The 22,802-nt window shown below is 50.1% G+C and overlaps 1 pseudogene; it reads left to right on the forward strand.

Moving 5' to 3' along the window:
- The first annotated feature begins 21,506 nt into the window (after window positions 1–21,506).
- Window positions 21,507–22,233, forward strand: LOC142570783 (uncharacterized; annotated as a pseudogene).
- The last annotated feature ends 569 nt before the right edge of the window (window positions 22,234–22,802 follow it).

Consider the following 22,802-nt stretch of genomic DNA (forward strand, 5'->3'; position numbering starts at 1 on the left):
GGATCTGCCGTCACTACCTGCCCTAAGCAGATGCCTGCGGTCACTACCTGTCCTTACCACTTCCAGTGCCTCGCTGCCTATCGTAAACTGCTGTTCTCTTCCGTGACTGTTAACCATTACTTTAGTTTTCTGCAGATTAATTTTCGGACCCACCCTTCTGCTTTGCCTCTCCAGGTCACTAAGCATGCATTGCAATTGGTCCCCTGAGTTACTAAGCAAGGCAATATCATCAGCGAATCACAAGTTACTAAGATATTCTCCATAAACTCTTATCCCCAATTCTTCCCAATCCTGGTCTCTGAATACCTCCTGTAAACATGCTGTGAATAGCATTGCAGAGATCGTATCGCCTTGCCTGACGCCTTTCTTTATTGGGATTTTGTTGCTTTCTTTAGGGAGGACTACGTTGGCTGTGGTGCCGCTGTTGATATTTTCAGTATTTTTACATACCGCTCGTCTACACCCTTGTGGCGACACACTCCGTGCGTACTTCCGCGCACCCTCCGCCTTATCATCTGGCCCGGCATAACACAGCTACACGCTGGACTGCATGGTCGATAAAACATAGCGCCAACGCCACGTCACCCGAGGTATGCGTCACCGACGGTGGCTATAAAAACAGGCTGCCTGGCTGAGAAACCGCCTTCTACCTTCCGCTACTGTGACGAACGTAGCGTTGGTATGCCCGTCCGCTGCCATCGTTAGTCGAATAAAGAAACGTTACGTTTTTATGTTGGGATTCGTCCTTCGGGAGACACGACATCCCACATCTGGTGACCCGGACAACGAACAACAACGCATCGCCATGGACGAACAAGACGCCCTTCAACGACAGCTGGAACTTCTCAACAGACAGCTTCACACGCAGCAAGAAGTGATCCAGAAGCAAGAGAAACAGCTTCAGGAACGGCACGACCAGCTCAATGGTTCCGTGCAGCAGCATCCTGCCGGCTCCGCCGAGGACGTCACAACCCCGGCAGATGGTATCCCGCACGCTGCCCTGCACGGCGTCTGGCGTGTCGCTGTCAAGCATCCGCCGTTTTGGGCCGACTCACCCGAGGAATGGTTCGCCCAAGTTGAGGCCTAGTTCTCCCTCGCGCACATCACACAAGACCGGACCTGCTACGATTAGGTCTTCGCCCACCTCGATACCCGCTACGCCAGCGAGGTCCGGGATATTCATGCCAACCCACCAACGGCCAACCTTTACGAACACCTCAAGACGGAACTCATTCGCCGCCTGTCACTCTCGGAAGACCAGAAGGTGCGACAACTTCAGTGCGCAGAACTTGCCGAGCGCAAGCCTTTGCAGCTCCTCCGCCACATGCGTCCTCTCGCGGGCAACATGGAAGTCCAGGATTCCTTACTGCGAACACTTTGCCTTCCACGACTTCCACCGCAGGTCCAGGCAATTCTGCAGGCTCCCAGCTTACGCTACCTCTCGACCGACTCGCCGGCATGGCTGATCGTGTCATCGAGGTCTCTTTGCCGCCGTTGTCGCCCACCCTCCGGGCTGTCGCCGCACCGCTGAACACAATAGAGCTAGCGCGGCGTATCGACGATATCAACCGACAGCTTAGCTCCATTCAATGACGCCTGCATCAACACTTGCCGACGCTCCACTCGCAAAGCCGTGGCCAGAACACTACCCCGTCGCAGCAGCCTGGTGACGACGACCGGTGTTACTTCCATAGACTGTTCGAGGAAGGAGCACGGCAATGTCGACCACCCTGCTCCGCTAGAAATCAGAGAAACGCCAACGGCAGCTCGTACCCACGGCTGCGAGCTGCCAACCTGGAGGCCGTCGCATCTTCGTCAGCGACCAAATTATAAAGCAGCGGTTCCTTGTCGGCAGCGGTTCCGACATTTGCTGTTGCCCGCGAGCCCACCTTCAAGGTCCCCGTCCTTCTACGTCTTTCGAGCTCAGCGCGGCAAACCGGTCCACTATCGAAACTTACGGCTCGCTCCGCCTGCACGTACAGCGTAAAAACCTACGCCGTGACCTTCATTGGAATTTTGTCATCGCCGACGTCACAGAGCCAATCATCGGCTGTGACTTTTTGGCGCACTACAACCTCCTTCTGGACTGCCGCCACGACCGTCCCATCGATGCGACAACGGGACATTCTGTGCCAGGACAGCGAACGACTACCCACCAGCCAAGCATCAAAGTACTCAGCGTCGAACATAATTCACCGTACCACGCCATCCTCGCCGAATTTCCCGGTTTGACGCACCCCAGCGGGTTGCCACGCGACGTGCAGCACACCACCTTGCACTACATCCGGACCACCCCAGGCCCCCCTGGTTTTCTGTCGCGCCCGTCGCCTTGCCCCGGACCGCATGCGCATAGCCAAAGCAGAGTGCGAAGCTATGCTCCAGGAGGGAATCGCCCGCCCCTCCGACGGCCATGGGCCACGCCACTTCACCTCGTCTCTAAGAAGACCGAAGGCTGGCGGCCCTGTAGGGCCTACCGTGCCCTCAACGCCCGCACAATTCCGGACAGGTACCCCGTTCACCACCTACAGGACTTCGCCCATCGGATTTCCGGCTGCCATGTTTTTTACGTGCTAGACTTGGTCAAGGGCTACACGCAGATACCCGTCAATCCGGACGACGTCCCGAAAACTGCAATAATTACTCCTTTCGGCTTCTTCGAGCTTCCCTTCAGGAGCTTTGGCCTGAGGAACGCTGGACAAACCTTTCAACGCTTCATCGACGAAGTCGTCCGCGGCCTCGACTTCTGCTTCGTCTATCTTGACGACATATTGGTCTTTTCCCGCAACGCCGACGAACACCACAGGCACCTTCGTCTGCTTTTCCAACGCCTTGATGACCGCGGCCTTCTCGTCAATGTCCCAAAGAGCCTGCTCGGCGCTTGAGTCGTCGAATTCCTCAGCCATGACGTTTCATCAGACGGAACTCGACCCTTACCTGAACGCATTTCAGACAAGCAAAATTACCCTCAGCCAACCACCGCTAAAGGCCTTCGCCGTTTCCTCGGCATGCTGAACATTTACAGGCGTTTCTTGCCACAGGCAGCCGAGTGCCAGGCTCCCCTCCATGATGCCTTGGCTGGTCTACGAGGAAACCAACCCGTCACGTGGACACCGGCTTTAACGGAACTTTTCGAAAAATGCAAAGCTGATCTTTGCACCGCCACACTTCTCTCCCACCCTGTGCCAGGCGCTCTCTTGGGGCTCTTCACGGACGCCTCTAGCATCGCCGTAGGCGCCACCCTTATGCAGCATGTAGACAACACCTGGCATCCCTTGGCGTTCTTCTCCAACAAACTCTCAGCTCCCAAAACGACCCCTTCTGCGGCCAGTCCCACCGACGAAACCACGACCCCCGCGCCGTCGAGTTCGCCAGATTACTACAGAGAACTTCTGGCGATATACGAAGTAGTTCAGCCCTTACGCCACATTCTCGAAGCACAACACTGCACTATCTTCAGAGCCGATAAACCTCTGACCTACGCCTTCTCTCAGCGCCGCGACAAACTCCCGCCGGTCCAGCAGAACCAGCTCTCGTTCATCGCCCAGTTTACCACCGACATCCAACATGTCAGCGGGAAGGACAACGTGGTCGCCGACGCACTTTCACGTGTGGCAGCTATTAGTCCTTCGCACACAACAGCTGATGTCCTCGCCGAGGCTCAGACTACAGATGCTGAACTGCAGGAGCTTCTTAAGGGCGGGTCCTCGCTACAGCTGCAGCAAGTCCCCATACCTGAATCGACAAAGACTATCTACTGCGACATATCAACAGCACGAAGCGGACCTTACGTGCTCCTTTCCCATCGCCGTGGACTCTAACTAGCTACATAATCTCTGCCATCCCGGCATACGCGCCTCTGCACGCCTCCTGGCTGACCGCTATGTCTGGCCCTCCATGCAGCGGGATTGCCGCACCTGGGTGCGCTCCTGCATTCAATGCCAGCGCGCTTAAATCACCAGGCATGTCACTTCACCACTCGGCGCATTCCCCCAGACCTCTGGTTGGTTTCAACACGTCCACCTTGATATCATAGGGCCCTTGCCTCCAGCTGGACCCTATCGCTACTGCCTCACCGCCATCGATCGACACACTAGATGGCCTGAGGCATGGCCCCTCGAGGGAATCACTGCGGAAAACGTCGCCTCGGCCTTCTTCGCCGGCTGGATTGCCCGCTTCGTGCCCACTTGCCGCGTCACCACCGACCAAGGACGACAGTTCGAATCGCACCTTTTCCGGCTGCTCGGGCTGACCATCGGGATCGAACGCTCGCGTACAACCAGCTACCACCCATGCGCCAACGGGATGATCGAACGTTTCCACCGACAGTTCAAAGCAGCCGTCATGTGCCACCCGGACTCAACCTGGCCTGAAGCCATCCCAACCGTCACCCCAGGTCTTTGGGCGACCTTCAAGCCCGACATTGAGGCTACAACCGCAGTCTACGGGGAACCCCTCCGCCTCCCAGGCGAATTTCTCGCTGCACCGCCATCCACCATCGCGACGTCAGATCCCACCGATTTCATCCCCCGGCTCCGACGCACTATCGCTACATTCCGTCCGTCACCAGCAGCTCACCACTGTAAGACGGCCCCCTTCGTCTTCAAGGATCTGGCAACGTGCTCGCACACTTTTCTCCGCGACGACACCGTCCGCCAGCCTTTACAGCCACCTTACAGCGGACCCTACCCAGTTCTCAGTGGCGACGACAAAACCTTCACCCTGCGCATTAAAGGGAACGCCGTCCGCGTCTCTATCGACCGGCTGAAGCCGGCCTACACCGATTCCGCCGAACCAGGGAATACCAGTACACCCACAGACGTCCATCCACGACCGCCGACATCGCCTCCTGCTCCTGTCACTACACGCAGCGCACGTCGCCTATGCTGCCCAGATTTTTCAAGCCCTGAGGGCTCTCCACACCGCGGGGGGGGGGGGGGGGGGGGCGTGATGTGGCGACGCACTCCGTGCATACTTCTGCGCACCCTCCGCCTTCTTATCATCTGGCCCGGCATAACACAGCTGCACGCTCGACTGCATGGTCGATAAAACATAGCGCCAACGCCACGTCACCCGAGGTATGCGTCACCGACGGTGGCTATAAAAACAGGCTGCCTGGCTGAGAAAGACCGCCTTTTACCTTCGGTTACTGTGACAAACGTAGCGTTGGTATGCCCGTCCGCTGCCATCGTTAGTCGAATAAAGAAGCGTTACGTTTTTATGTTGAGATTCGTCCCTGGGCACACATGATATCCCACATCCTGATTCCGTAATGCCTCCGTGGCTGCTGAGGTTTCGACTGAGTCAAACGCTTTCTCGTAATCAATGAAAGCTATATATAAGGGTTGGTTATACTCCGCACATTTCTCTATCAGCTGATTGATAGTGTAAACATGGTCTATTGTTGAGTAGCCTTTACGGAATCCTGCTGGTGCTTTGGCTGACTGAAGTCTAAGGTGTTCTTCATTCTATTTGCGATTACCTTAGTAAATACTTTGTAGGCAACGGACAGTAAGCTCATCGGTCTATAATTTTTCATGTCTTTGGCGTCCCCTTTCTTATGGATTAGGATTATGTTAGCGTTCTTCCAAGGTTCGGGTACGCTCGAAGTCATGAGGCATTGCGTTTACAGGGTACCCAGTTTTTAAGAACAATCTGCCCACCATCCTCAAACAAATCTGCTATTACCTGATCCTCCCCAGCTGCCTTCCACCTTTGCATAGCTCACAAGGCTTTCTTTACTTCTTCCGGCGTTACTTGTGGGATTTCAAGTTCCTCTGGACTATTCTCTCTTCCATTATCGTTGTGTGTGCCACTGGTACTGTATAAATCTATATAGAACTCCTCAGCCACTTGAACTATCTCATCTATATATATTGCCAGCTTTGCCTCTTAACACATACATCTTATTCTTGCCTATTCCTAGTTTCTTCCCTGCTTTTAGGCTTCCTCCGTTCCTGAGAGCATGTTTAATTCTATCCATATTATACTTCCTTATGTCAGCTGTCTTACGCTTGTTGAATAACTTGGAAAGTTCTGCCAGTTATATTCTAGCTGTAGGGTTAGAGCCTTTTATACATTGGTGTTTCTTCATCAGATATTTCGTCTCCTGCGATAGCTCACTGGTATCCTGTCTAACGGAGTTACTACCGACTTCTATTGCACACCCCTTAATGATGCCTATAATATTGTCGTTCATTGCTTCAATAAGCGCCTCCTTCTGAGTTAAAGCCAAATACCTGTTGAGTAGCTTGATCCAGAAATCCTCTATTTTCCCTCTAACCGCTAACTCATTGATCGGCTTCTTATGTACCGGATTCTTCCGTTCCCTCCTCAAGTCTAGGCTAATTCGAGTTTTTACCATCCTATGGTCACTGCAGCGTGCCTTGCCGAGCGCGTCCATATATTGCATGATGCCAGGGTTGGCGCAGAGTATAAGGTCTATTTCATTTCTAGCCACGCAATTCGGGCTCCCCCCCCCTCCCGTCCACTTTCGGTTATCCTTTTTGTGGATGAAGGTGTTCATTATCCGCAAATTATTCCGATCTGAAAAGTACTAATAACTCTCCCCTGCTATTCCTAGAACCTATGCCATATTCCCCCACTGACTTGTGTCCAGCTTGCTTCCTGCCTACCTTGGCATTGAAGTCACCCATCAATATAGTGTATTTCATTGTGACTTTACACATCGCCACTGCCACGTTTTCATAGAAGCTTTCAATTTCCTGATCTCCGTGACTGGATGCAGGAGCGTAGACCTGCACGACTTTCAATTTGTACATCTCACTAAGTTTGACAACAGGACCGGCCACCCTTTCGTTAATGCTATAGAATTTCTCTATGCTAGCAGCTATATCCTTATTAATCAGAAATCCGACTCCTAGTTCTCATAGCCCCGGTAGCACAGGACGCGCGTGCTTTTTAGCACTGTATATGCTTCCCTTCTCCTCCTATCTTCACTGAGCCCTATTATATCCCATTTGCTGCCCTCTAATTCCTCCAATAGCACTACTACACTCTCCTCACTAGATAACGTTCTGGCGTTAAACTTGCCTGGTTCAGATTCTAATGGCGGCCTGTTCGGAACCAGGGATTCTTAGCACCCTCTGCTGCGTCACAGGTTTGACCGCCGCCGTGGTCAGTTGCTTCGCAGCTGCTAGGGAGTGAGGGCCGGGATTTGATTGCTGTATTCATATAGGAGGCTGTGGCCAAGTACTGCACCAGGGTGGTCAATCCTGCTCGGGTGAGGGAGTGCGTTACCGTTCTGGTGACCGGGATCAGGCCGCACTCCAGGCCTGTTTATACAACTTTATCAACACGTGGATTTTTTTTAATCCGGTGGAAAATTGCGCGGCACCGGGATCGGAACCACGGTCCTCTTGCACGCGAGGCGGGTGCTCTACCGCCAGCGCTGTACTTTATACTTTATTCAGCATAAATTGTGAATTCCTCATGTGTTTTCAGTAAGTTCAAGGTAACGCGCCCAATGGACCTATTGCAGAGTGCAGCTGAATGCCTGCTGCAAGAATTCTAACTAGCACTGGCGCTGTACGTAACTTCACTGGTCGCAGATTACCCATGGGCGAAAGACACCGTCAAGCGCTCGGCCTATTTACGAAAGCATGCAGTCAGCAAAATGACGCCTTCTGTTATGTGACTCCTTATTTCAACAGCGTTCCGTGCAGAGTAGACTGTCAAACTGAATAAAATTAGACACAATACGCGCGCTAAGGACGTTCCACATAGGCTCAGAATCATGGGCTGGTGAATAAACCATTTTAAGCGTCATCTCACCTCACGTCTTATTGAACACATCATGGTTCTGACAGCGTTTGCGATTTTCAAAGCTCTTAAGGACAGCGGCAAAATCACATGCAGTTATCGCGACGACTGGCATTTTCGATTGACATCGAGACACACAGAGCGCTTGCCTAGTCCGTTGTCAATCGCGTCGGCTAAGCGCCGCGAGGAATTCTTGCGATAGCATGTCACATACGCAGAATGTGCACTAAGTTAGAATTCACATACCGTGGAGGATTTGTTATATCCAACGAATGACGAACGACTGTCGTATTTTCGCGGCGACAAAAGATGGCTGGTACACGACCGCCCTTGGACGGCTTTCGTTGCTGCTCGCAGGACGGATCACCTTTCTCCGGCGCTGTGCTGTACCGCGATGTTGTGCGCGCGTGAGGTGGGGCAACGCCAAGTAAAAAAGTAGAGCGCTGGCTCAACGTTTCTTTGAACTGTGGCTGCCTATTCTCTTAGAAGACAACGGTGTGTTCCGTGTTCATCGTGCGTGGGTGATACATCGCCAACTTCGGGGCCAGCCTCCTACAGTTGAGGCAGCAGTTTACACTACATTTTGTTCTCTATTGCCGCAAGAGTACAACGGGCATTCTACTCTCTCTCAGAAGGACAGAGTGAAAAGCACAGTTCGCTCGCTCCTTGCTGACTTAGTGAACAAGGCCTTTCACTCCACTCGACATTTTGTGAGAGTAACACAACGCTCTGAAGAGTAAATCGGCCCCTTCACTCCTGCCGTACCCTCCTTACTTTTTAGAGTGCATATCTATAGTCAGGTGGTAGTGGCGTTAAAGAACACAGTAGTAATACTGCGAAAGACAAAGCTAGCTTTTATTGGGCGAACCTGTGCCCACAAAGCCAGGCTACATTTAAAGCACAACGATAGCGGCGAACACCGCCGGCGATAGTCGCAAATTTGATCAGCGGGTCAAGCGCGTCGGGTTTTATAGATCAGTCGTCGAACGTTCCAGAGCAACCGCTGGGACCCGCGTGTCTTCCTCAAAGTTCTACACTATTCGCGTCGCGCATACATGCAATCAGATTACACAAGTTGCTGGGAAAGACAGCGAACCATTGATCACATTCCAGAAACTTCTTTTACATGCAGGCGCGGACCCGCCGTGGTTGCTCAGTGGCTATGGTGTCGGGCTGCTGAGCACGAGGTCGCGGGATCGAATCCCGGCCACGGCGGCCGCATTTCGATGGGGGCGAAATGCGAAAACACCCGTGTGCTTAGATTTAGGTGCACGTTAAAGAACCCCAGGTGGTCAAAATTTCCGGAGTCCTCTACTACGACGTGCCTCATAATCAGAAAGTGGTTTTGGCACGTAAAACCACTTTCTGCAGGCGCGTCCTGCGCTGAGCGATAACATATGTTAGGTGCTGAAAAGTGGTCGCCCGATAAAGATAAAGAAGTACACGTGTCATTACCCCCTCTTAAAAAGCATCGTACCGATGCTACATATATAAGAGAGCGAAACACAAAAGGATGCTTATAAAACCAAAGTGACAAAACAACGAAAAGAAACAAAGTCCAAGGGTTAGTTACGAGAAGTCCCAAAGTTCGTTAACGCTGGTAGTATGGCTTGGGTCGCACAACGTGGACTATTTCACGTCGTGAGCCGCGCCGCTGTGATAGCGAAATGCCGTCTGGCACGACCTCATAGTCCAGTGCGCCAATACGTCGGATGATCTTGTACGGTCCGAAATAGCGGCGCAAAAGCTTCTCGCTCAGTCCTCGTCGGCGTAGGGGTGCAAACCCAAACACGGTCACCGGGCTGGTACTCGACGAAGCGTAGTCGGAGGTTGTAGTGTTAGCTGTCGGTACGCTGCCGGTTCTCGATCCGCCGGCGGGCGAGCTGTTGGGCTTCTTCGCGGTGCTGGAGATAAGTCGCGACGTCAAGATTCTCTTCGTCGGTGACGTGCGACAGCATGGCGTCGAGCGTCGTCGTCGGGTTTCTGCCGTAAACCAGCTTAAACGGGGTGATCTGTGTTGTTTCTTGCACCGCCGTGTTGTAAGCAAAGGTTACGTACGGCAGGACCGCGTCCCACGTATTGTACTCGACGTCGACGTACATTGCTAGCATGTCGGCGAGGGTCTTGTTGAGGTGCTCCGTGAGACCATTTGTCTGTGGGTGGTAGGCAGTTGTCCTCATGTGGCTTGTATGGCTGCACTGCCGAATGGCTTATGTGAGCTCTGCTGTAAACGCTGTTCCTCTGTCGGTGATGAGGACTTCTGGGGCACCATGTCGCAGGAGAACGTTCTCGAGGAAACATTTCACCACTTCGGCTGCGCTGCCTTTCAGTAGAGCTTGATTTTCAACGAAGTGGGTGAGATAGTCCATCGCTGCGACGATCCACTTATTCTCGGATGTGGACACCGAAAACGGTCTCAACAAATTTATCCCGATCTGCTGAAATGGTCGGCAAGGAGGTTTGATCGGCTGTAGTAATCCTGCTGGCCTTGTCGGTGGTGTCTTGCGCCGCTGACAGTCTCGGCAGGTCTTGACAAAACGGGCGGCGTCGGCGGTGAGACGCGGCCAGTAATACCTTTCCCATCCTTGCCAACGTTTGGGAGAAACCGAAGGGCCCAGCGGTTGGATCGTCATGTAGGGCGTACAGTACTTCTGGACGCAGCGCTGACGGAACTACAAGAGAGTAGCTGGCTCGGACTGGTGAGAAGTTCTTCTTTACGAGCAGGTTGTTTTGTAATGTGAACGAACACAATCCGCGCTTGAAAGCACTAGGTACTACGTCGGTGTTCCCTTTCAAATACTAGACGAGGCCTTTTAGCTCCGGGTCTGCTCGTTGCTGTATAGTGAAGTCTTCTGCGCTTATTATTCCGAGGAAGGCCTAGTCATCCTCGTCGTGTTCCGGCGGGGGATCGATGTGGGCACGTGATAGGCAGTCGGCGTCTTAGTGTTTTCGTCCGGACTTGTAGATTACCGTGACAGGATATTCTTGCAGTCTGAGGCTCCACCTCGCCAACGGTCATGAAGGGTCGTTTAAGTTAGCTGGCCAATAAAAGGCGTGATGGTCTTTCAATGGCCTGTAAAGACCATCACGTGATGGTCTTGAATGGCCCTTGAATGACTTTGAATAGCCTGCCATATAGGTAAGGGCGGAATTTTGCTCTAGCCAAATGATGGCGAGGCATTCCTTTTCAGTCGTAGAATAATTGCCTTCCGCTTTTGACAGCGACCGGCTAGCATAAGATATCACCCGCTCATGTCCGTCTTTGTTCTGGACTAGGACGGCACCGAGGCCTAGGCTACTGGCGCCAGTGCGGATTTCGGTATCGGCGTCTTCGTCGAAATGTGCAAACACCGGCGGTGACTGCATGCGTCTTTTAAGTTCTTGAAATGCGTCGGCCCGCGGCGTTTGCCGCTTGAACTCGACATGAGATTTGGTTAGATGCGGTAGCGGCTCCGCGATGCGTGAAAAGTCCTTGACAAAGCGCCTGTAGTAGGCACACATGCCAAGAAATCTACGCACTGCCTTCTTGTCGATGGGCAGCGGGAAATTTGCGATGGCAGCTGTTTTCTGCGGATCGGGGCGTACTCCGGAATTGCTGATGACGTGGCCTAGGCACAGAAGCTCATCGTAAGCGGCGCGGCACTTTTCTGGCTTCAGAGTGACCTCTGATGATTTGATGGCCTCTAGTACTGTCGCAAGCCGCCTAAGGTGATCGTTGAAATTTCCGGCGAAGACGTCGACGTCATCCAAGTATGCAAGACAGGTTTGGCACTTCAATCCTGCTAACACGGTGTCCATGACGCGCTGGAACGTTGCAAGTTCCGAGCACAGTCCGAATGGCATGACCTTGAACTCGCAGAGGCCGTCTGGCGGGCTGAAGGCAGTCTGTTGGCGAACCCTTTCGTCGACTTCCAGTTACCAGTAGCGAAACTTGAGGTCCATTGACGAGAAGTATTCAGCGTTGCAGAGCCGATCCAATGCGTCGTCTATCCGTGGAAGGGGGTATACGTCTTTCTTCGTGTTCTTGTTCAGTCGACGATAATCGACGCAGAAACGTAGGGTTCCGTCCTTTTTCTTCACCAGGACAACAGGAGACGCCCACGGGCTTTTCGACGGCTCGATGAGGTCGTCACAGAGCATTTCGTCGACTCGTTGCCTAATCGCTTCACGTTCTCGCGTCTAAACTCGGTAAGGGCTCTGGTGGAGTGCTTAAGCACACTCTTCGATTATTTTGCGATGTTTTGCACCTGGTGTTTGTCGAACCCTCGATGACATCGAAAAGCACTCCTTGTATCGCCGGAGAAGACTTCTGAGCTGTTGCTGCTCGCTCATAGGGAGACTTGGATTTACGTCGAAGTCTGGTTCGGGAGCTATGGTCGTCGGGGTAGATGCGGCTGAACCGGAGAGAACAAACGCATTACTGGTTTCCCGAATTTCCTCGATGTACGCGATCGTAGCGCCCTTGTTGATATGTTTGAACTCCTGGCTGAAATTGGTCAGCAACACTTTAGTTTTTCTTTCGTGCAGTCAAGCGATCCCTCTTGCGACGCAAATTTCACGCTCTAGCAGTTGACGTTGGTCCCCCTCGATGGCACCTTCTACGTAGGCAGGTGTTTTGGTGCCGACGGAAATGACAATGCTGGAGCAAGGCGGAATGCTGACTTGACTTTCGAGCACGCTTAAGGCATGGTGACTACGAGAGCTCTCCGGCAGTATCGCTCGATCTTCCGACAGCGTTATCGACTTCGACTTCAGTTCGATAATTGCGCCGTGTTGGTTCAGGAATTCCATGCCGAAAATGACGTCTCGTGAACACTGTGGGAGGATAACGAAGGTGGCAGGGTAAGTTCGGTTATGAACGGTAATTCTTGCCGTGCAGATTCCAGTCGGCGTATTGAGGTGTCCTCCAGTGGTCCGAATTTGAGGGCCCTCCCATGTAGTCTTAACCTTCTTCAACTGGGTAGCGATGTGTGCACTCATGACGGAGTAATCGGCTCCTGTGTTTACTAAGGCGGTGACTGCGTGGCCGTCGAGAAGCACGCCGAGGTCGGCGGTTCTTTGTCTTGCGTTACAGTTAGGTCTTGGCGTTGGATCACGGCTGCGCCGCGTTGGCCTGCGGCTGATACGTGGCATCAGTACGTCGTCTTTCGTCGGCGTATTCTTTGCTTCCAGACTTCATCGCGACGGCAGCGTGTCGTTATGTCGTCAAGGTATTTTATTTGGCGTCTTCGTCGGTGGCGGAAGACCTTCGTCAGCTCGACGAACAGCAACCGCACCTCCATCGGTTGCTGCTTTTAGTTTTCCGGATATGAGCTCGCAGACCTACCCAGGGCTGGGCCAGTGTATGGTCGGCGCTGTGGCGACAGGTAGCGGCCTGGTGACGGCCAACGGGACGGTCGTCGAGAGCTCCACTGAGTGGTGGCGAGGTAGTCGATGACGAAATTGCGGCGTTACAGGGCCCTGGCGCGGTCGTGGAGGGGGACCTTAACGGCATTCAACGGCGGCCCATGTCATCCCTTCTGGCTGAGGCTGCGTTAATTGATGTTGTACCTCAGGAACTCCCAGCGATCGCTGAACTTCTTCTTTCACGATATCAGCGATCGAGGCTACTTGAGTCTGCGACGAAGGCAACACCTCGCGCAGTTCTTCGCGCGCAATGGCCCTGATGGTCTCTTGGAGATCACCGGATCCCAGTGCTTGGATGGCGCACTAAGGCGTGAGCACTTGGTAATTATATTACCTAGTGCGCATTTCTAAAATTTTCTCAATCGTCGTAGCCTCTGTCAGCAATTCAGCTACGGTCTTAGGTGTGTTTCGGATTAGTCCGGCGAAAAGTTCTTGCTTTACGCCTAGCATCAAGAAACGCAGTTTTTTCTCTTCGGACATTTCCGTGTCGGCATGCCAGAAAAGACGGGTCATCTCTTCTGTGAAGATGGCGATGGTTTCATTGGGTAGTTGGCCTCGGGTTTCCAGCAGTACTTCGGCCCTTTCTTTTCGTACAACGCTCATGAACGTTCTCAGGAAGTTGCGGCGGAACAGGTCTCATGTCGCAAGGGTGGACTCCCGGTTCTCGAACCAAGTCCTCGCGGCAACTTCCAAGGGGAAATACACATGGCGTAGCTTATCCTCAGAGGTCCAGTTGTTGAAGGTCGAAATCCTTTGGAAGGTCGCGAGCCAGGTTTCCAGATCCTCCGACGTAGCTCCACGGATGGTAGGGGGCTCTCTGGCTTGTTGAAGTACGATGGGTGACACTGGCTGCCATTGTACTTGCCTTGCCCACAATCTTCTTGGTCTTCTCAGCCAGAAGTCCGTGCTCTGGGGGCAGCTGTTGTAGACGACTGCTTGCTCGATGATCGGGCACTACGTTGGTGCTCTCTTTGCGGTCCGGGCTTCGATCACGGCTCGTCTGGTGCGTCCGGTACATGGACGAAAAGCACCTCCACCAGATTTCACGTGGTAGTGTCGGTAAATAACACAGTATCAATACTGCGGAAGACAAAACTAGCTTTTATTGGGCGAACCTGTTCCCAAAAAGACAGGCTACACTTAACGCACAACGATAGCGGCGAACACAGTCGGCGATCGGCGAGAATCTGATCAGCGGGTCAAGCACGAATGTTCCAGAGCAACCGCTGGGACTCGCGTGTCTTCGACAAAGTTTTACACGATTCGCATCACGCATACATGCAATCAGATTACACAAGTTGCGGGGAAAGACAGTGAATCATCGAGAACATTCCAGAAAATTTTTACGTGCAGGTGCGTCCTGCGCTGTGCGATAACATTTGTTAGGTGGTGAGCAGTGGTAGCCCGATAAAGATAAAGCAGTACACGCGTCTATACATACATATATATATATATATATATATATATATATATATATATATATATATATATATATATATATATATATATATATATATATATAGGCAGCGGTGGCGTAGAGGTAAAACACCCGCCTCGCGTGCGCAGATGTCTGGTCCGTGGTTCGAATCCCGGTGCCGGCAATTTTCCACTGGATTAAAAAAAATGGCTGTGGCTTAGCTAAGGTTAAGCCCAGGATTCGAAGCATACTAGCCTTTATTTTCGTCGTTGAACCACTGTTTAGCCTGGTGAACTGCTGTTGCTTGGCTATATTTGGTTCGGCTAGACGAAGAAACAACTCATGCGTTACTCTGCTTCGCCTTCAAGAGTTTAACGCGACAGCGTTCCCGTCGACCCGCCAAGGGGTGTAAGACAATGGGCTACGGCGCAGCGACTACGCGCCCCGCATTGGACGCGGTGAGCGCCGAGCAACGCAGCGTTCGGCGCGGCAACGAAATGTGCGCCTGAGCAAGCGACGCACGCCTGAGCCTTAGAAACAGCTCGTTTCTAAGGCAACACCGCATTCACTAGAGGCGCTTTTGTACCGCTTTGAAGCATCGTACTCGTTGCTCAGTGGTAGCGTCTCCGTCTCGCATTCCGGAGACCCTGGTTCGATTCCCACCAAGCCCATCTTGCAAGAGTTGAGCCAAAGCCACCTAGAAACAAGCGCAGGTGATTATATACCGCCGCGACGCCGCGAGCGACGGCGCGAGTTGGAGCCCCGTTTCTCCTCTGTCGTGACGTAACGGTGTCACGTGGTATGGCATGGGGTCATTGAAGGCGACACCGCCGCGCCTGAGGAGCTGGGTTGAGCTCTAGTAATATGCTTCGCATAAAAAGCCGCGAGTTGATAAAAATGCACGAACAGGCCTGGAGTGTGGCCTGATCCCGGTGACCAGAACCGGTAACGCACTCCCTCACCACAGCAGGATTGGCCACCCTGGTGCAGTACTTGGCCACAACCTCCTATATGAACACAACAATATATATGTGTGTGCCATGACGTAATAAAATAGTTGTGAATCTTCGCGCGTCCTGTTCATTTCTATTTTTGTTGTCTCTGTGTTTATAGTGCAGTTACCCCCTTATTACAAGATATGTATGTCCTCGCTGAGGCATAGTATTCGTAAACATTGCTTTGTAAGGAGTCTTTAGTTGTTTTGTTAATCAGTTGTCATGGACCACTACATATTTGCTGCGAATTTTTTAATGTTGCATATGACTTATTTATTTTTATTTCGTACTTCACTATAGTTGCATGTTCTTTGTCTGTTCCCATTTCTTGCATTTCACAAGTGCTGATTTTGCATTCTCACTAGAATCTAAGTCTATTATGATGTTATATAATGCTCTCATATTGATAACAACCGCTGTCACGCTGCAATTGACTGTAAGGGTACAGGGATCCCATCAATCTTGTCGATTGACAAGCTTTTTGTCCCTGCTCCCTGCATTTCTGATGTGTGAAGTTCAGGATTGAATTTGACTAAATTGAATTGAATGTTCCCTGAGAAGCAGCGTATATTCAAACATCACGGTAACAGAATAATAGAAGCACAACCAACCAGGAAGGTAAAAAAAATTCGACGGGCAGTTTGTAATAACTTTCTCATGGGACCAAACTTGTACAGCAAGTAAAACTACGCGTGAAGAAGATACACTTAAAAAATATGAAGTAGCAACACAGATTTTTCAACCTATTGTGTCTTGCTGCAGGCCAAGTAATCAGATTGTGAAACCATCATTTAACGTGTGTGCTGCAAACAGTCATATAATCCTTTCCCTCTACATATAAAACATGTTTCATGTGCATTTGTGCTTCAAGTGGCATGATGGCCTTATCAGTTTTTGTTGCCACTGCCATGCGTGATCTGCATATCATTTCACACGGCTTGCTAGCACAGGCCTCAATAGCTTGCGAGCACCACCACCAGATGCCGCAGCGTCAATTTAAATGAAAAGATAAGCTACATTTGCAGTTGGTTGCACTAACGTATGATATGTAAACAAAAAAAAAAGAAACACTGAAGTCCATCACGGCCGAAGCGTCTCGCGAAGGCCATGCGCAATGGCAGCCGAAGGCGCATTGTGCCTGGTACAAGCGCCGTCACCTCCCGCAAGTCCCGCGTCTGCTCTGCCAGCTGCTGCCACCTGCAGCTGCGCCACTCCCCCATCTCCTCCACCAGCTGCTGACGATCCTGCAAAGCAGATTCACTGTGTGCAATTAGCGGATATGCAATGTAAATGTTGATATGGCAATGTTTGCAAGGGTTGCAGTTTCATAAAGATTACTCTTGAGGGTGGCTAGAACATATGCATGTCAAGTGAGAAATAAAAATAGAAACTCTATACTATCTGTCATGTTACAAACTTGTTAAGAGGTAGCAAATGCTACCAAACCGCATCTGCCAGTAAGAAATACAGGAGTGTGATTTACTGATGGAGTCCAAGAGAGCAATAATACTTTTCCATTTAAGGATCATGTAGTGTTCCTATGCTACATGGTAAGGTCAATAAACAAGCTGACACATTCAGACCACAAGGGTCGATGATGTGCTCAAACACGCAATATAAATCGTTTTTATTACATAGATGCATCAACTTTAAGCATGGGAGCTCTACACCACATCTTTACTGCTGCCTAGTTAATGCCCGTGATCAATTCAATTGATACACAAACGATCATCACGCTGTAGTGGCACATGTATCCTGCAAATCGTATGTAAATTGCTATGTGACGGCGTGATAAAACAGTTTAAAGAACACCCCACAGCGGATATATAAACGTACACGAGCCAATGAGCCCTTCAACCCAAGGACTATACATGCATATAATGAATGATGAAGGTGCAACTTGCATTAACATGTACAAAAATCCCTTAAAAATAAAAACATGGCCGAATTGCATGTACCGGCCTATTTTTCTCAAGCAGCAACTGGTGGAATGTGACGGCCTTCGCGTTTTCCACCTCCGTGAGCTGCCCCTGCCAAGCACATTCAGCTTCTGCGCTGCAGTCCGCAAAACCCAGTGGCTGTTGCCCAGTTCATGATCCTTAAGTATAAAATCGGTAAACAGGATAAAAAATTTCGTGCCCTCCCGTGTAGAAAATTTACCAGTTCATAATGATAGGTGGAAGCGAAGAAAAACTATTCCCGGCCGCAAACCACTGAAGAAGTTTACACCACATTATAATTTAAAGGAGACCACAACATTTTCGCGTGCTAGTTAAGCCCAGACGAAACATTTGTGCAACCGGCTGGGGGAATTTGTCACTGCGCACTTTGTTGACGTTTGGAGACAGTTATGAACGCTTACAAAAAAAGTTTGCTTACTGGCTATCTGTTCAGATGTACTGCCTTCCAATCTTCACATATTCTTGCGTTTCCTAGATCAATAAAAGCAAAAGTAAGCATCACGCGATCATCGCAAATGTTCACATGCTACTGTTGAGGCATTAAGCGCAAGAGGGAATGACGTTCACTCACCTTGCCTTAGGTTTTCACGATTTCCATGATGTTTCCAGCTTCGAAAATTTTTTTCAGGTGGAAGTACACCTCGGTAGCCTAGATCTAAACTCGCCGTGCAGCGTTATAGACAAAGGTGCACTTAATGAGGGTCACGGAACTGATCAGCTTTTCTAACGTAGCCGCCATCTTATGTCTGCACAGCGAAATGAAGTTGATGCGGAATTGAGGCGTGTGTGGCTATGGCTCGAAAAATGGAAATACTTACGCTTGCTTTGAAGTGTGCTTGAACAATTTGCGCGTCAAAAGATTATCAAATAATTTTGCTTTCAGTAGCACACAATTATTCTTTTATTAGGTATTTATATCTAAAATAATGTCGCTATACGGACCCTTCAGGAGTAAAAAACAAGCAAAACATGCTTCCGGAAATGATGAAAGCCGTTGATTGAAAGACGTCACGGTTTCCCGCTCCCATTCGCAGAAACAACCACGTCAATTTGACGTCCGGACTTGGGAACAATTTCAGTTCAGAATAGTCTTACCTTATGGCGCCGTAGGCTAAACACAGAGAAACATCAGCTCACGCTAAAGCATGAACTGATGCAAAGAATGCTACACATTAGGAGACAATTCTCTCAATATATGTAATTTTTTTGGTCAGTGAATCATTGGACGCTTTCGCATCAACTCAAGGAAGCCAATTTGAATGCACTGCCACGTTGCGCTCAGTCTGCTCTACGGCGGAGCCAGGACAGCATTGTGTCTTTCACGGCTTGCAGTAGGAGCTTCGTGCGCTGCGTTCAAGCACGGCCGCAAAAACGCTAACGTTCCTTCGGGAAAATGTGCCCATACGGCGGAGTCTAGCCAATACGGCGAAAATGTTCCCATACGTCGGAGTCTAGCGGAACAGACAGTGAGTGTGCTTCAAGATCTATACGCGCGTTGACGGTGTTCCTTCGTTAAAATCTCGTGGAGTTGGCGGCACTCACCCTCACGCCTGCCTCGCGAGGCACCATCGGGATGCTTTCATTGCTGCACAGCAGCGCTTGTCTCGCGAGCTGCGTCGCGTCACCGTGACGTTTCCGCGTGCTGTTAGAGCAACATTCAAGAAGCTCGAGCGCGACGCTAAAACTTGATGTCGATTTCAATGCTTCGCCTTTGTGCGAAAGTTCCATATTGTTTTTATGCTCCACGGCATTCTGTACCTTCTCAGCTTCAATCATACTGACATTATGCACCTGTTTTAGGTGTAAAGAAATATGGAGGTAATCGTTGCGGAAGTTTGCCGCAGTAAGCACGTGAGCCCAGAACTCCATTGAAAACGCGAGTACCTCTCATAGCTTAAATATGCACGAAATACTACATCCTTTTCTTACGCGCAGTGTGAAACCTCACGTATGGCTCTACCAAAGTGGTACGTGCCTGTATCTGGTCGTGAAGTGCGAGGTTTCCCGGCGCAGCATCAGTGCCGTTGCTCAGAAATCCGAGCAAGTGCAGGCGGTAGTACGGCACTACGACCACGAGGTCACCGAGAGCCGAAAGGCCCGAGCCGTCGTAGTCTCGTGTCCACTTGAAGTCCGCCCCATGAAGGACCACGAGCACCGTGCGCAGGACACCCTGCGCAAGTTCAATGCGTCTGTGCTCGTTATTACCCCCGAGAACGAACACTGGTGTCGCTGCAATCGCAGCAATGTGACGTCATGGCAAGGACTTGCCTGCTACGCTGCCGACGATCTCCTAGATCTGCACTGCCCGCGCCCGCTTTTGTGCGATGCGATGGTGACTTACTGCTCTGTTCCGCAATGTAAATCTCGCAAGGACGATGGTGTAAGTTTTCACTTCCATCCGAAGTCGACGAAGCTTAAGAAAGTTTGGTTAATAAAGCTTAGAATGGGCAAGCTGCCGTCAAAACACGCCGTCGTCTGCAGCAAGCACTTCAGAGAAGAGGATTTTGTATATCTCGTATACAAGACGCAAGGTAAGGCCATTTCGGGTGTACTTTTCGGTTTTTTGCATGCAGTCAACGTGCCTATCACTTTATTACCAGGTTACAAGTACCGAAAGTTGTCGCCGGAAGCAGTTCCGTCCGTCAACCTGCCTGTACGTCCACACGATGCGAGGCGGCTGCTTGTGTGAGCGGCGATAAGACGGCGTAAGTGTATCGATATTGATTGTCTTTGCTGTTAGCAATAACAAGTCGTTTACACATATATGCAGATGCCAGAAATAATCGAAAACGATCTCTGACAGCCAGAATAGGCGAAATGTGCTGTCGCTTGATCCGGCGTTGCTCGGTGTAGGAGCGAGCAGGGCAACACATTGACTCACGGCGGAACTCCTATCGCCCGCGTTTGATTATGCAGAAGCAATGTTGATCACGCATTTGTACCCGCACGAGCCCTTCCTCTTTTGTTTAATTCACTGTAGCAACGAGCCATTACTGTATACGTATTAAAAGAGCTCCGCAGCTATCTTAAACGTGTGCCACATTGGGCACTTTCTACCGTGATCTAGCCTGATCGGAATCGAAATTATCGATCGCGATTGGCCCCTCGCGCAGGCTACCGAAGGGAGTCAATCGTGATCAATAACTTCGATCCCGAACGACCTCAATCGCGGTTGGAAGTGGCATTAATGTTATCTATAAATAAAATGTCCAGAAAAGCTTGGATTTCAATTTCAGGGGAAAGAGGCATTCCCATACGCTCTTACCAGCTGCCACAGACATCTTCCATTTGCACTGATGCTGGACAGAAATACCAAGAAGGCGCAGAGGAAAGCTCGAGCAGCGCGATGTTGGAACTTGATGCACCACTGGCCGAAGAGAGAGAACCAGTAGAGTGCGATGGTATGTTTATCCCTTAAGTAATACTAAATTTGATGTGCCAAATTTGTGTTGCATTTGGGCACCCACCTCATTAACTGTGATGTATGGTACTTTGCTCTTTTTAGTTGGTTTCATGTTATTTTAGATTTCCATCCTCCAGAAGCTCTGGCTGCGAGTCCAGGTGATTGGACTACAATATCAGAAGGTATCCAGCAAACAGTGCCACACTTTTACTGCTGTTCGTAATACTAATTAATACTTGAGACTGCTATAATTTATGTTATTGTTAAGCTCAATTTGTCATTTCTTTTTTTCAGAGATAAGTGCCGAGGCTGTGGAGCTGTCTAAAGAAATTGGAATTCAGGTCGACACTAGAAACAACCTATTTGCAAGAGAACAGCTTATTACAATTGCAGAAGTGCCCGAACAGCATGGTCTTGTTGTCCTCACAGGCATAGCCTCTTCCGAGTTGTTCTACAACATAAGATAACTTTACACAGAAATGCGGTTGCGTCAAGGAACGCGAAGCTTATCCTTAAGTGATGATGATGTTGTGCTCCTCACATACATGAAGCCCTATCATGACTTAACATTTTCTCTGTTGGCGGTGTTGTTTAGTGCCCACCGTACAACTGTGTCGAACAATTTCAAGGATTCAATTGTAATTCTAGCAAGCGTTTTTCAGCATGCAATTTTCTGGCCAACGAAGACCGCAGTTGTGAACTGTCTCACAATGTATTTCAAAGAATACAAAGACACGAGGATGGTGCTTGACTGCGCTGAAATAGAAATTGAGCGCCCAAGAGATCTAGTGTCAAGGCTCCTCACATACAGCCAATATAAGCGCACGTACACTGCAAAGGTCCTGGTGAGTGAGACACCACGAGGCCTAATTAGCTATGTAAGTCCGGCATATGGAGGGAAAGCATCTGACACATACATCACAAAGGAGCGCAGAGTTCTTGACAAGTGTATTCCCCATGTTGACAGTGTGATGGTAGATAAAGGCTTCCTAATCGGTGAACTTTGCAAAGAAAAGAAACATCAAAATGATCAGACCTCCATTCCTCATGGGAAAACAGCTCACTGCAGAGGAAGCTAGGAGAAACCAATCCATAGCAAGCGCCCGAGTACATGTGGAGAGGGCCATTCAAAGAATGAAACTGTACCGCATTTTTAAAAATCGGTTTGGTCTCGTCTTTCTGCCATACATTGATAGCATATTCAAAATAATTGCTGCAACTGTGAATCTCTCAAGGCCATCGTTCAGTGACAACAAGTTCCTTTTCAACTGATAATGTCGGTGCGGGTATTTATCAGGTCAACACTCTCCGAAATAATTCTGCAGTGATTACTGGCTTTTACCAATTAGTTTTGTGAGCTGCCAGGCAAAGTGTGATATTTAACAAATGTGATGAACGCATTGTCGAAAAATGAAAAAAAAATCAAATGCAAGGAGCCACTCAAAGTGTGAAGTTTTTGTCAATGTGCACACTTAAACTGTGGATAGTCTCAGTGGAAGGAAAATTTCAGGCTGTAACAAGTGTGGTGGTCCACAAACACCAAAAATGCAGAAAATGCCATCAGCAGTGTCCGTAGTTCTGGTTTATATGATTTAGAGTACTAAAAAAACATTTCTTTTTTACGAAAGTCATTCTGAACAAGTTTTGTGGAGACTGTAGTTATTTAACCTTATACAGGCACACACGGAAATGTCTGTCATACTGTATTGTTGTTGTAGCAGTACATATGCACAGGTAAGTACCAAAAGTGACCAGCTTTCAGGTTGTTCATTGAATTTGGCATAGTAAGTACTATTGCTAGCTTGGAAATTTTTTATTTCCTGCCAAGAACACGAAAAGAA

This window comes from Dermacentor variabilis, chromosome 2 (assembly GCF_050947875.1).
Source record: "Dermacentor variabilis isolate Ectoservices chromosome 2, ASM5094787v1, whole genome shotgun sequence".
NCBI classification, from domain to species: Eukaryota; Metazoa; Arthropoda; class Arachnida; order Ixodida; family Ixodidae; genus Dermacentor; species Dermacentor variabilis.